The sequence below is a fragment of the Lutra lutra genome, chromosome 3 (genome assembly GCF_902655055.1).
Source record: "Lutra lutra chromosome 3, mLutLut1.2, whole genome shotgun sequence".
NCBI lineage: Eukaryota > Metazoa > Chordata > Mammalia > Carnivora > Mustelidae > Lutra > Lutra lutra.
The window spans coordinates 124,436,787-124,448,967 of NC_062280.1; the positions used below are offsets into that span (position 1 = coordinate 124,436,787).

The 12,181-nt window shown below is 36.9% G+C and overlaps 1 protein-coding gene across 3 annotated transcripts in view; it reads right to left on the reverse strand.

Annotated features, from left to right (window-relative positions):
- USP12 (ubiquitin specific peptidase 12) overlaps window positions 1-12,181 on the reverse strand; it is a 102,332-nt gene that overhangs the window by 56,908 nt on the left and 33,243 nt on the right. Inside the window, exon 1 of one of the 3 annotated variants that reach the window (XM_047722991.1) lies at window positions 11,665-11,974. The exons of the other annotated variants lie outside the window; for them this stretch is intronic. The gene's annotated coding sequence lies outside the window, so the exon portion shown is untranslated. Of the gene's footprint in view, window positions 1-11,664; window positions 11,975-12,181 lie in introns of those variants that run through there. 3 annotated transcript variants of the gene reach the window in all.

A 12,181-nucleotide genomic window follows, 5' to 3' on the forward strand; every position in this document is an offset into this window, starting at 1 on the left:
CTCCAGAAGTTCACATATCCATCAGAACCTCAATATTCCTATTAGATGTTAAAAGCTATAATCTCTGTATTACTTGATCTAACATCTTCAGTGAAATGATTAGCTATATAATTCACAACTAAATGTGTTATTTGTAGAGAATATTTATATGTAGAGAATAAAATAAGATTCAGATTCACTTTTAAATCTTTAAATCAGTCAAAGAATGAGAAAGTAATAACACTGACTTGGTGCCAACAACAACAACAACAACAAAAATCCATGTCTTTAATCTCTAAGTGTTCACGAGACAATGAGTTACTGAAAACACTCTCATTAATTAATTCACCTCTGTCAGAAAGTTATGGTGGTGACACTGGGCTTAGCACAAATTATTCTGCCAAGCCTCCAGTCAGCTTATCAAGAACATCAAAAAGAAAATTCTCAAATATGAACAAGCTTCATATAATGGCATACTTAATTTGAGTGAGTACACTGAATTTTACAAGTCCTATTTATATCAATACCAAAAAAACTTTCCTGAGAAAATTATACAATACTCTCATGTACAGGTACACATTTAAAACATAACCATACCTGAACTCCCTTAATGGCACCTTACTTATGACAAAAAAGGTTTAAGATTTGGTTTTTACAGACTCTCTGTGGAGATTCACCTACTCTGGTCAAACAAATACTTTAAGCTCTACCATATTCTTTTTATCATTTTTCTATTCTATTTTACCAAATAATAGAACAGAATATTTTGCTCTATGAAAAATAAGGAGCCCTGGACTAGACTAGGCCAACTTTGGAAATGTGACTAGGATAACTGATTGTATGATAACACACAATCAGAAAACACATGTTCAGTTCTTTTCCACTTATAAAAACGTGAACACTTCTATTTTTACAAATAACGACCTATTTGTAAAGCCTGTCACATTCCTGTGACGAAAATCACTATATAGAGACAAGGTATTATTAAATTGAAGGGAAATAAAAATTATTTCCCGAGTTACTGTTACTACAACAGAGTTCATACTCCAGATTCTAGAGGCTAAATGTACTCCTGCTCACCCTAATAAAAAGTAAAAATATCATCAAACTTAAATAGTTTTGTCAAACACAGACAGGAACTAACTGCAGCTGCCACCAAAGCATGTCCAAAATATAACCATGGGTGGAGTGACGTCACAGAAAATTGAAGCTCCAGGGGTCAATACCTCCACAAAATCATTAAGCTGGAAAACCCATGAGAATCAACTATTTCAGAGCATTTACACCAACCAGGGGTGTGGCTGCTGAAGACAGAGGATACTCAACCCAGGTCAGAGAGTAGAGTGCATGAACCAGCAAACAGCCCCTGTCCCACTGCCTCGCAGCCCAGGCAGGCACAGGGCCCATGTGCCTCGAGCACTGACTGGTGCCAGGGTGGGCAATGGGGACCTTGCCCTCCTAACATCAGGGTTATGTATCTTATCATACTGGAGGCAGCCTAGGGAAACAACAGAGACACCTGCATTTGTTTCCACCCTCCTGGGCTGCATGAACTTCCCTTTCTGGATTTTTTGGGTGGTGGGAGGGAAGACCTAGACGTTTAAGTAAATCTCTGCCAGGTCACAAGCTGACCACAGATAACGTAAAAGAAACTGCAGTAACCACACAAAGCAAAGAATACAGGTTTTGCAAAGTCATTTTGGAAAAGTCACCACACAAAGAGATGACAGCAACCCTCAACAGCAATCACTGAGAAAGGGGAGAATCTGATTCCCAAGTCTTCACACCGTAATATTCAAATGCTCCAGTTCTCAACAAAAAGATATAAAACAGGATGCCTGGGTGGCTCAGTCCTTAAGTGTCTGCCTTTAGCCCTGGGATCCAGCCCCACATCAGGCTCTCTGCTCAGCAGGAAGCCTGCTTTTCCCTCTCCCACTCCCCCTTCTTGTGTTCCCTCTCTCACTGTATCTCTCTCGGTCAAATAAATAAATAAAAACCTTTTTTAAAAAGTTACAAAACATACAAAGAAACAGGAAACCATAGCACTTTGAGAGGAGAAAAGAATTTGACAAAAACTATCCCTGAGGAATGCTAGATGTTGCAATTACTAAGGTGTTAAATCAATGGTCTTAATTATGCCCAAAGAACTAATAAAGGATATCAAGAGAATGCTGTATGAATAAAGAAATTAAAATTATCCAGGCAGAAGAGCCAATGAAAAAAGGAAACAGAAAATCAACTGAGGGCCCTATGGGACACCATCAAACATATCAACATGTACATCAGGAGAATCTCCAAAGACAACAGGGGTGGGGGAAAAGAAGAGAGCAGTAAAAAAAAAAAAAAAAAAAAAAAAAAAAAAAAAAAAAAAAAACTGAAGATAAAATGGCCACAAACCTCCCAAATTTGATGAAAGGCCTGAATCCACATATCCAAGGAATTCAACAAATTCCAAGCAAGAAAACCTCAAAGAAATCCACACATTAAAATCAAACTGCCAAAGGACAAAGACAGAAAAACCTTAAAATCAGCAAGACAGAAACAACTCATCACGTACAAGGGATCCACAGTAAGATTAGGAGCTGCTTTTTCAACAGAGGGATGACAGGTTTTAAAGTGCTGAAAAAGAAAAAGCGTTGAACAATTCTATAACTGCAGACTGTCTTTCAGGAATGAAGAATTAGGACATTCCAAGACAGGCCTAAAGGGGATTCATTACTAGTAGACCTGACCTCCAAGAAAATACTAAAAGGAATCCTTCAGGCGAAGATGGAAAAAAAAAGAAAAAAAAAAAAAAGTCTAGGGAATCACTCAAAGCCATATAATGAAATAAAGAACACTGGTAAATACAATAGCCAGTATTACTGTACTTTTGCTTTTAACTCCCCTTTTCTTCATATAGGATTTAAAAAACACATTAAACAATAAATATAGATTTGTGTTAAGATGTGCACAATGTACAGATGTAGCCTGTGACAACTATATAAAGGTGGAGGGACAGGGATGTACAGGCACAGAATGTTTGTGTACTCCTGAAACTGAACTGAACTGCTATTCATATTAAGTTGTTATAAATTTAAGACACTAATTCTGACACTCAAGAAAACTAAGAAAAAACTAAATATACAGAAAAGAAGGGAATCAAAATGGCACATTAAAAGAAATGCAGTAAATACCAAAAAGGCACTACCAGAGAGATTAAAGAACAATTAAAAAATGAAACAAACCACACAGAAAACAAATACCTAAATGCAGAATTCCTTCCTTATCAGCAATTACTTTTCAATGCAAACTGCTTCAGCTCTCTAACTTGTAGACTGGCAGAACAGATAAAAACATGATCTAGGAGCGCCTGAGTGACTCAGTAGGTTAAGCGACTGCCTTCGGTTCAGGTCATGATCCTGGAGCCCTGGGATCGAGTCCCACATCAGACTCCCTGCTCTGCAAGGAGTCTGTTTCTCCCTCTGACCCTTCCCTTCTCATGCTCTCTCTCTCTCAAGTAAATAAAGTCTTAACAAAAACAAACAAAAATGATCTAACTATAGGATGTCTGAAACAGACTCATTTTAGATAAACAGACACCAAGAGATCGAAAGTAAAAGAATGTAAGAAGATATTCTAAGCAAATGGTAACTAAAAAAGGGCCAGAGGGAAGAAAGCTATTATCAGACAAGATAGATTTTTAAGCCAAAAGAAGTTATATGTACACCTGAAACCAATGTAACATTGTGTGTGAAATATACCCCCCAAAAACTTAGGACAATTCTGTATTATATACTTGAAAGATCTAAGAAAGTAGATCTTAAATGTTATCAACACACACACACACACACACACACACACACAAATGGCAATTATGTGCGGAGTGGGAGGTGGTAACTAATCTTAAGGTGGTAATCATTTTGCAATACACACAGGTATCATATCACCACCTTAAACTTACATATGTCATGTTGTTATCTCAGTAAAGCTCCCGGGGAGGGGAGGATAAGAGAAAAAGAACATTACATACTAATAAAAAAGTTTAATCCATCAAGACAACATAACAAGCACCAACCAACAATTGACAAAACTGAGACAGTTGAAGATGGTCTAGTGGGAGAATCCTGAACTCACTTCTTTCCATAGACAAAACCAATCTACAGCTAATATGCAACAACTGGGGGGGAGGGAGGTGAAAATTAGCTGAACAAATCCTCCACAACAGAGGATAAAAAGGCCACGTCAAGAAGGGAAAGAGAGGCAGAGACACTATCTTTCCAAAAACCCCACCCCTGGTGTAATGATCCACAATCAGAAGGAGCTGAGAGGGATCTCACAAATAGGGAGCTTTCCTTCAAGCACCTGAGCCCTCGGGACCTGTACCAGAGAGACAAACCCTTAAAACATCTGGTTTGGAAAACCAGTGCTTACATTCCTAAGAAAAATAGAGCTGTAGGAAACAAAGACTCTGCTCTTAGAGGGGTTGTGTGCAGACTCATTCATTCCCAGACCCAGGGCAAAAGCAGCAGATTGAAAAATACCTAAACCATGTGAAGGAGATTTATTTGCAGGCCAGAGGGAGTGGAATGATATATTCAAAGTGCTGAAAGGAAAAAAACTTTCAACCAAGAACTCTATCCAACAAGGTTACCATCTAGAACTCAAGGAGAGATAAGAGTCTTCCAAACAAGCAATAGCTAAAGGAATTTATTACTAAATGAACCTTACAAGAACTGTTAAAAGGACTTCTTCAAGATGGAAGGTGGGGGAGTGGAAAGGCACTAATTAGTAACAAGAAAACATAGTAAAGTAAAAATCTTACTGGTAAAAGTAAATAAACAATAAAAGTAGTGAAAATGATCACTTATAAAGCCAGTATAAGATTAAAAGAAGTAGTAAAAAGTAAATAAAATTTCAATAATTAAACAATACACAAAATAAAAAGATGTAAAATGTGACATCAAAAATATAAAACATAGGGGAGAAGAAGTAAAAATTGCAGCTTTAGAATGCATTCAAAACTAACTTCTTAGTCTGTTCTAAAACAGACTGTTCTATATATGGGCTCTTACAAGAGAGTCTCAGGTAAAAGTGAAGTAAAAACCTACAGTAGGTATACAAAAGATAATGGGAAAGTATTCTAAGCATAACACTACAGAAAGTCATCAAAACAGGGAAGAGAATAAAAAAACACAGAAAGAAGTGAGGAGGTACAAAACATCCAAAAAAACAATTTACAAAATGGCAATAAGTACATACCTACCACTAGTTACTTTAAATACAAATGGCCAAAATTCTCCAACCAAAAGACAGAGTGACTGAAAAAATTAAACACACACACACACACACACACACACACACACCACGACCTATGTATATGCTGCCTAAAGAAATTCATTTCGGACATAAGACCATACAATGAAAGTGAAGGGATGAAAATATATATACCATACAAATGAAAACCAAAAAGTAGGTGGGGTATCAAGCAAAATAGCCTTTTAACACAGGGACCAGATATTACATAATAATAAAGAAATCAATCCAACAAGAAAATATAACATTTGGAAATATTTATGGACCCAACACAGGAGTACCTAAATATATAAGGCTAATATTAACAAACCTAAAGGGAGAAACTGACAGCAATACGATAGTGAAGGACTTTAATATTCCATTTACATCAATGGATAGATAACCCAGACAAAAAAAAAGAAAAAAGAAAAAAAAAAAAAAACAGTAAGGAAATAACAGCCTTAATCAACACATTAGATTAGATGAACTTAATAAACACATATAGAACATTCCATCCAAAAGCAGAATAGACATTTTTCTCAAGTATTCATGAAACAGTCTCCAAAACAGATGTTAACCATGCAAGTCTTAATAATTAATGTAAGAAAACTGAAATCATATCAAGTATTTTTTTCCAACCATAACAGTGTGACTAGAGAGCAATTATAAGAAGAAAACAAAACCAAAATATCACAAATACATGGAGATAAAAACAAGTTCCTGAACAACCAATGAGTCAATGAAGAAATCAAAAGAAAAAAATTTTAAAAACATACCTTGAAACAAATTAAATTGGAAATATAACACACCAAATTCTATGGGATGGAGCAAAAGCAGTTCTAAGAGGTAAGATGACAGCAATACAGGTCTAACTCAAGAGACAAGAAAAATCTCAAATACGCAATCTAACTTTATACCTAAAGTAACTAGAAAAGGAAAAACTAAGGCCAAAGATAGTAGGGAAAAAAAATAATATAAATCATAGCAGAAATGAGATAGAGACAAAAAATTAGAAAATATCAATGGAGAGTCTCTTTTCCTTGAAAAGATAAAAAATAAAAACTGACAATGCTTTAGACTCACTGAGAACAGAGACAGAGCTCATATAAATAAAATTAGAAATGAAAAAGAAGTTACAAATGATACCAAAGAAATACCAAGGATCTAAGAGACTATTATCAACAATTATATGCCAACGAATTAGACAACCTAGAAGACATGAATAAATTCCTGGAAACATACAATCTTCCAAAACAGTATCCTGAACAAACAGGAAGTCTGAGAAGACTGACTACTTGTAAGGATACTGAATCAATAATCAAAATCCTCCCAACAAGCAAAAGTCCAGGATCAGATGTACTTCACTGGGAAATTCTACCAAACATTCGAAGAATATTCAATACCTAGCCTTCTCAAACTCTTCCCAAACTGCCAACCCCATCTTTCAAGGCCAGCATTGCCGATATAAGAACCAAATAACACACACACACACACACACACACCATAAAAAAGAATGAAATCTTGTCATTTGTAACACACAGATGGACCTTGAGATCACGCTAAGTGAAATAAGTCAAACAGAGTAAGGCAAATACCACATGATTTCACTTTTATGTGGAGCGGAGAAAAAAATAAAGCAAAACAAAACAAAACAAAACTCACAGACACAGATAACAGACTGGAGACTGCCAGTAGTGGTGGTGGGGGGATGGGAAAACGGGTGAAGAGGATCAATAAAATAAGTAAGTTACGGAAATGTAATGTACCTCGTGACGACTAAGTCGCTAATATTAAACTGCGTATCTGAAAGTTGCTGAGAACAGATCTTGAAAGTTCTTAACACACACAAAAAAAATTCTTTTGCAATCCTTTATGAAGACAAATAGAAACTACACTTACTGTGATGACTACTTCACAATGAACATCAAATCATTATGTTGTATACCTGTACATTACAGGCCAATCCTACCTCAATTAAAAAAATAAATTTTAAAAACTGACAAAATTGAAGGGAAAGGGGCAGTTGTACAATAGATGGATAACTCAATATTCTCATTCAATAATAGATAAAACCACTAGACAGAAGCTCAAGGAGGAAACAGGACTTCAACAACAGTGTTAACCAAATAAACCTAACAGACATAAATGGAACACTCCACCCAACTACAGAATATACATTCTTCTCAAGTCCAGTCAGAAGATTCTCCAGAATATATTACATTAGACATAAAGCAAGCCTTAATTAATTTTAAAAGGCTGAAACCATACAAAGTATCTTTTCTGACCACACTGTAATAAGACTACAAACTGATAAAACAAGGAAAACTGAAAAACTCACTAGTATGTGGAAATTAAACAACATATTCTTAAACAACCAAGAGGTAAAGAAGAAACCAAAGGGAATTAGAAAATACCTTAAGATGAAAGAAAACAAAAACACAATTCATGTGTTAACAAATGAGATACAGCAAAAGCAACACTCAGAGTAAAAAATTTAGATCCAGATAAGCCAACATTAACAATGAAGAAAGAGCTTACTGTCCAGCTTAAGAAAGTAGAAAAAGAAGAGCAATCTGACCCACAAAGCTAGCAGAAGGAAGGAAATAATAAAGATTCATATGTAGATAAGTGAAACAGAAGTTAAAAGAATAGAGAAAATCAACAAAACCAAACGATTCTTTGGAAAAATCAACACATTTGACAAACCTTTAGCCACACTAATGAAGATAAAAGAGAAAAGATTCAAATTAATAAAATCAGAAAAGACAGAATATTACTACCAACATGACAGAAATGAAAAGATTGTAAGAAAATATCATGACCAACAACTGTGTGCCAACCAACTGCAAAATCCAGACGAAATGGACAAATTCCTAAAAATACAAGCTGCCAACTGACTCAAGAAAAAAAATTAAAAATTGGAAGACTTAAAACAAGTTAAGAGACTGAGTCAGTAACTGAAAACCTCTCGACAAAGAAAAGTCCAGCACCAGATGTCTCCACTGGTGAATTCTATCAAACATTTAAACAAGAATTAACACCTTTCTTAAACTCTTTCAAAAAAACTGAAGAAGAAGGAACACTTCCTAATTCATTTTATGAGGCCAGCATTACCCTGACACTGAAGCCAGACTAAGACACTGTAAGGAAACTGCACACCAATCAATATTCCTTATGAATGGAGATGAAAAAATACTCAACAAAATATTAGCAAACCAAATTCAGCAACACATTAAAAGCCTTCTTAATCATGACCAAGTGGGATTAAAATCCAGACTATATAAAGAACTTCCACAATTCAAGAAAAAAATGACAACTAGGGGTGGTGCCTGGGTAGCTCAGGCAGTCAGGCGTCCAACTCTTGATTTTGGCTCAGGTCATAATCTCAGGGTCATGAGATTGAGCACCATCAGGCTCGCAATGGGTATGGAATCTGCTTAAGATCCTCTCTCTCTCTCTCTCTCTCTCCCCCCCTCTGCCCCTGCCCCCTGCTTTCTCTAAATTAATAGATAAACACAATTCTCTCTCTTCTTTTGTCCCACCCCCTCTCCGCTCTTAAAAAAACAAAAACAAAAAGACAACTCAGCTGGCAGATAAATACATAAAAAGATGCTTAATATCATTACTCCTCAGGCAAATGCAAATCAAAATCACAAGGGACTACACTTCAACACCCATCAGGATAGCTAGAATCAAGACAATAAAAATAAAAATAAAAAATAAAATAACAAGTCATGATGAGGATATAGGGAGACTCAGTAGTTCCTCAAAAAGTCAAGTATGGGATAACCATTTGGCTCAATAATTTCAGTCCTAGGTATATATCCCGAAGATCTGAAACCAGGAAGTCAAAGAGATACACATATGTCAGTGTTCACAACAGCATTATTTGTGATAGCCAGAAGGTAGAAACAACTCCAAATGCCTATCAAGGGATGAATGGATAAACAAGATATGGAATGATACAATGCAATATTAAGGAATATTATTCAGCCATTTAAAAACATGCAGTATGGATTCATGCAACAAATGAATGAACCTTGAAAAAAGTATGCTAAGTGAAAGAAGCCAGACACAAAAGGACAAATATTGTATGCTTCCACTATTACATGCCTACCTAAAGTAGGCAAATTTATAGAAGACAGAAAGTAGAATATAGAATAGTAAGGTTTGGAGAGAGGGAGGAAAGGGGAGTTATCATCAAATGGCTTGAAGTTTCTGTTTGGAGTAATGAAAACATTTTGGGATGAGATGGTGGTGATGGTTACACAACATGGTGAACGTAACTAATGTCACCAACATGTACCCTTAAGATCAGTTAAAATGACAAATTTTACATTCTATATATTTTACCATAATTTTTTTAAAAACCCATGATCAAGGGACAAGAGTATTACACTGGGCTCCCAAGACAAGAGCTAAATACACTTACTTCCTCACCGTTGTTTTCCTGGAGAGCAAATCACTAGTTGAAATAAAAATTTCTTAGGTGAAAAACACAACTGTAGGGTTCAGGTAAGGCCAAGTGTTGCTTGTTCAATATCGCAAGCCCAAGACAATAAGTTAGCTCTTGAAGTAAACATTTAAATTCCACTGCTCTGATTCGGCAAACCACAACAGCACCAAAGGAGGATATGAGAAAAATCTGGAAGGCATCTATTTCTCTAAGAAAAGATCAGCTCAGCAGGGTAAGGAACAAGGATTGCCCAGCTGCCGAAATAACAAAAGGTTGAATGATACCCAACATTTATGTGTGGTGCATCTCAAAAACTGAATTACAATTAACACAGATTTATATATTTTAAACACAGCTAGAATACAAATTTCAGAATGCAGGAAGAAAACAAGGCCATTAATGTCACAACTGGAGTTTGGGTCATGTTACAAAGAGGAAAGATAAGCGCTGGTAGAAGAGACCTTTCAGACACCCAGGGACACAAGGAGCCGCTCAGGAGCAGAACTGTCACAGGGGTGTGGGACGAGCAGTGAATCGGGAGAGCACGAGAGCAGGTTCCTTCACACTTTATAAGCCCTATGACCTTAGCAAGTCACTCTGTCAGTCTCCATTTCATTGCCTTCTAATAGAGAGAAACATCTACTCTGCCTGCCTCATGGGGTTGTCATGGAAATCACATAATCAAATAATGAATGTGAAACTTCTCTATAGCATTAAAGCACTATGTAAAGGTATGATGAAAGCATTAGTCACTGAGGTTTTTCTAAGTGGTCGTTTTACCAAACTGGGCAACAGGATGGAAAATTCCAATAGAGGACAGTACTTTAAGTGCACTTTGTTTTGATAGCTACTGTGTAGGTAGAAGGCAAGTATGCCAATCTTCAATCTACTCAAAAATCTAGAGTTAGTGCCCTACAGACATTTGTTAAAAATATTAGAATAATTATCAAATCCCTTCTGTGAGCCTTGTACAAAACTTTAATAAATATTGTACGCTCGCAATCTGAAAGCAATGCAAACCGTAAAGGGGGCACATAAAATAAAAACACAGAAGTATTATTTACCCCTCCTTCCCTTTACATTCCTTTCCCCAGGGACAACCACTGTTAAAAGCTGGGTTTTAGTTTTTATGGTGATTATTATCACTTTAATATACACCTCAGCAAAAAGCTTTTAAATCTGCTACTCAAGATGGGAAAAATGGCGTGAGCACATGCACATGCATGCACACACACAACCTCCAAACTCCACTTCCCCATCACCTCTTAATTTTTATTGTGTATTATTGGATACAACATTGCTCTAAGGCTTCTAGTAATTCTACATTTAAATTGTAGCTAGGTTTGCCAATTTCATATAGTACTTAAGAAATTCCTGACATGAAGCAAAAGAAAATTAACACGTGTACCTTTCCTTCTACCTCTCATTTCTTCTACCTCCCAATTAATTCTTTATGTACTCATGGACTGTAACACTTAAATATTCATTTCTATAATTACAACTAAAACTGTCATGATTTATTCAAAAAACAATAACTAGAAAGAGAGATTACTCAAAGAATAGCTAATGCATGCAAAGGAGCTTGCCTTGTAGAGAGGGGGAGATACTGAATAACTTAAGACAAAATTTTAGTCACTCATGCTAAAAATTTTATAGGTAACTAGCAAAAAATAAAGAAAATGCCATCACTCCAACAAAAAGCAGCTCAGGAGAGCAGAATTAAAAAAAAAAAAAGAAGAAGAAGAGGGAGGGAGGAAAGGAGGAGGAAAAAAAGGAAGGAAGGAGAAAAAAAGGAAAGGAACAGAAATGTGACCCTACTCATTACACTACTACCACTCGAAGGAGAATCAGTCAAGTTTCTTGGTTTCTTTCAAGCTCTCAGTGTTCGTCAAGTGTCTGGAAATCCCTTGGTTAGTTGTTCAGATTTGTGAATGAAAGATGATTAGCAGAAGTACCTGGCACAGGCTTCCCGTGCACCTGTCCAGGGAGCAGTGGCTGCAAGGTCTAGAGAGGCAGCTGAGTGTGAGCAGCAGGCCGGCCCCGTTCCCTGCCCCCCACTCCTGTAGAAACCCAAACTACCATAGGCCCTCTCTGCACTCTCCAGTGTCGAGGCCCAGGACCCTCTCAGCTCTCCTCAGAGAAAAGGTCACCCACTTCCCCCAAGGACCACATCTCTGGCTTCCTCCTAAAGGTAAAACCCTGGCATGCCAGCTACTCTGAACAGAAGACAGGAGGCTCTGCTGAGCCTGCTCCTGTGAACCAACTTCTTGAACTGATTACCAGGGTGACCGCATCACAGGCACACTCCGAGAGCAGCTACAGGTTCCAAATGCAACCTTCCATGAGGCTCTCCGGAGAACACACAGCCCACAGTTCTGTATCAGTTCTGCTCTTTCCTGCCCTGACTCTTCCCACTCACTGCTGTCTCTTGAACCCTTTCTACTACTTTTCACTCCTCCATGAATTCCTCGA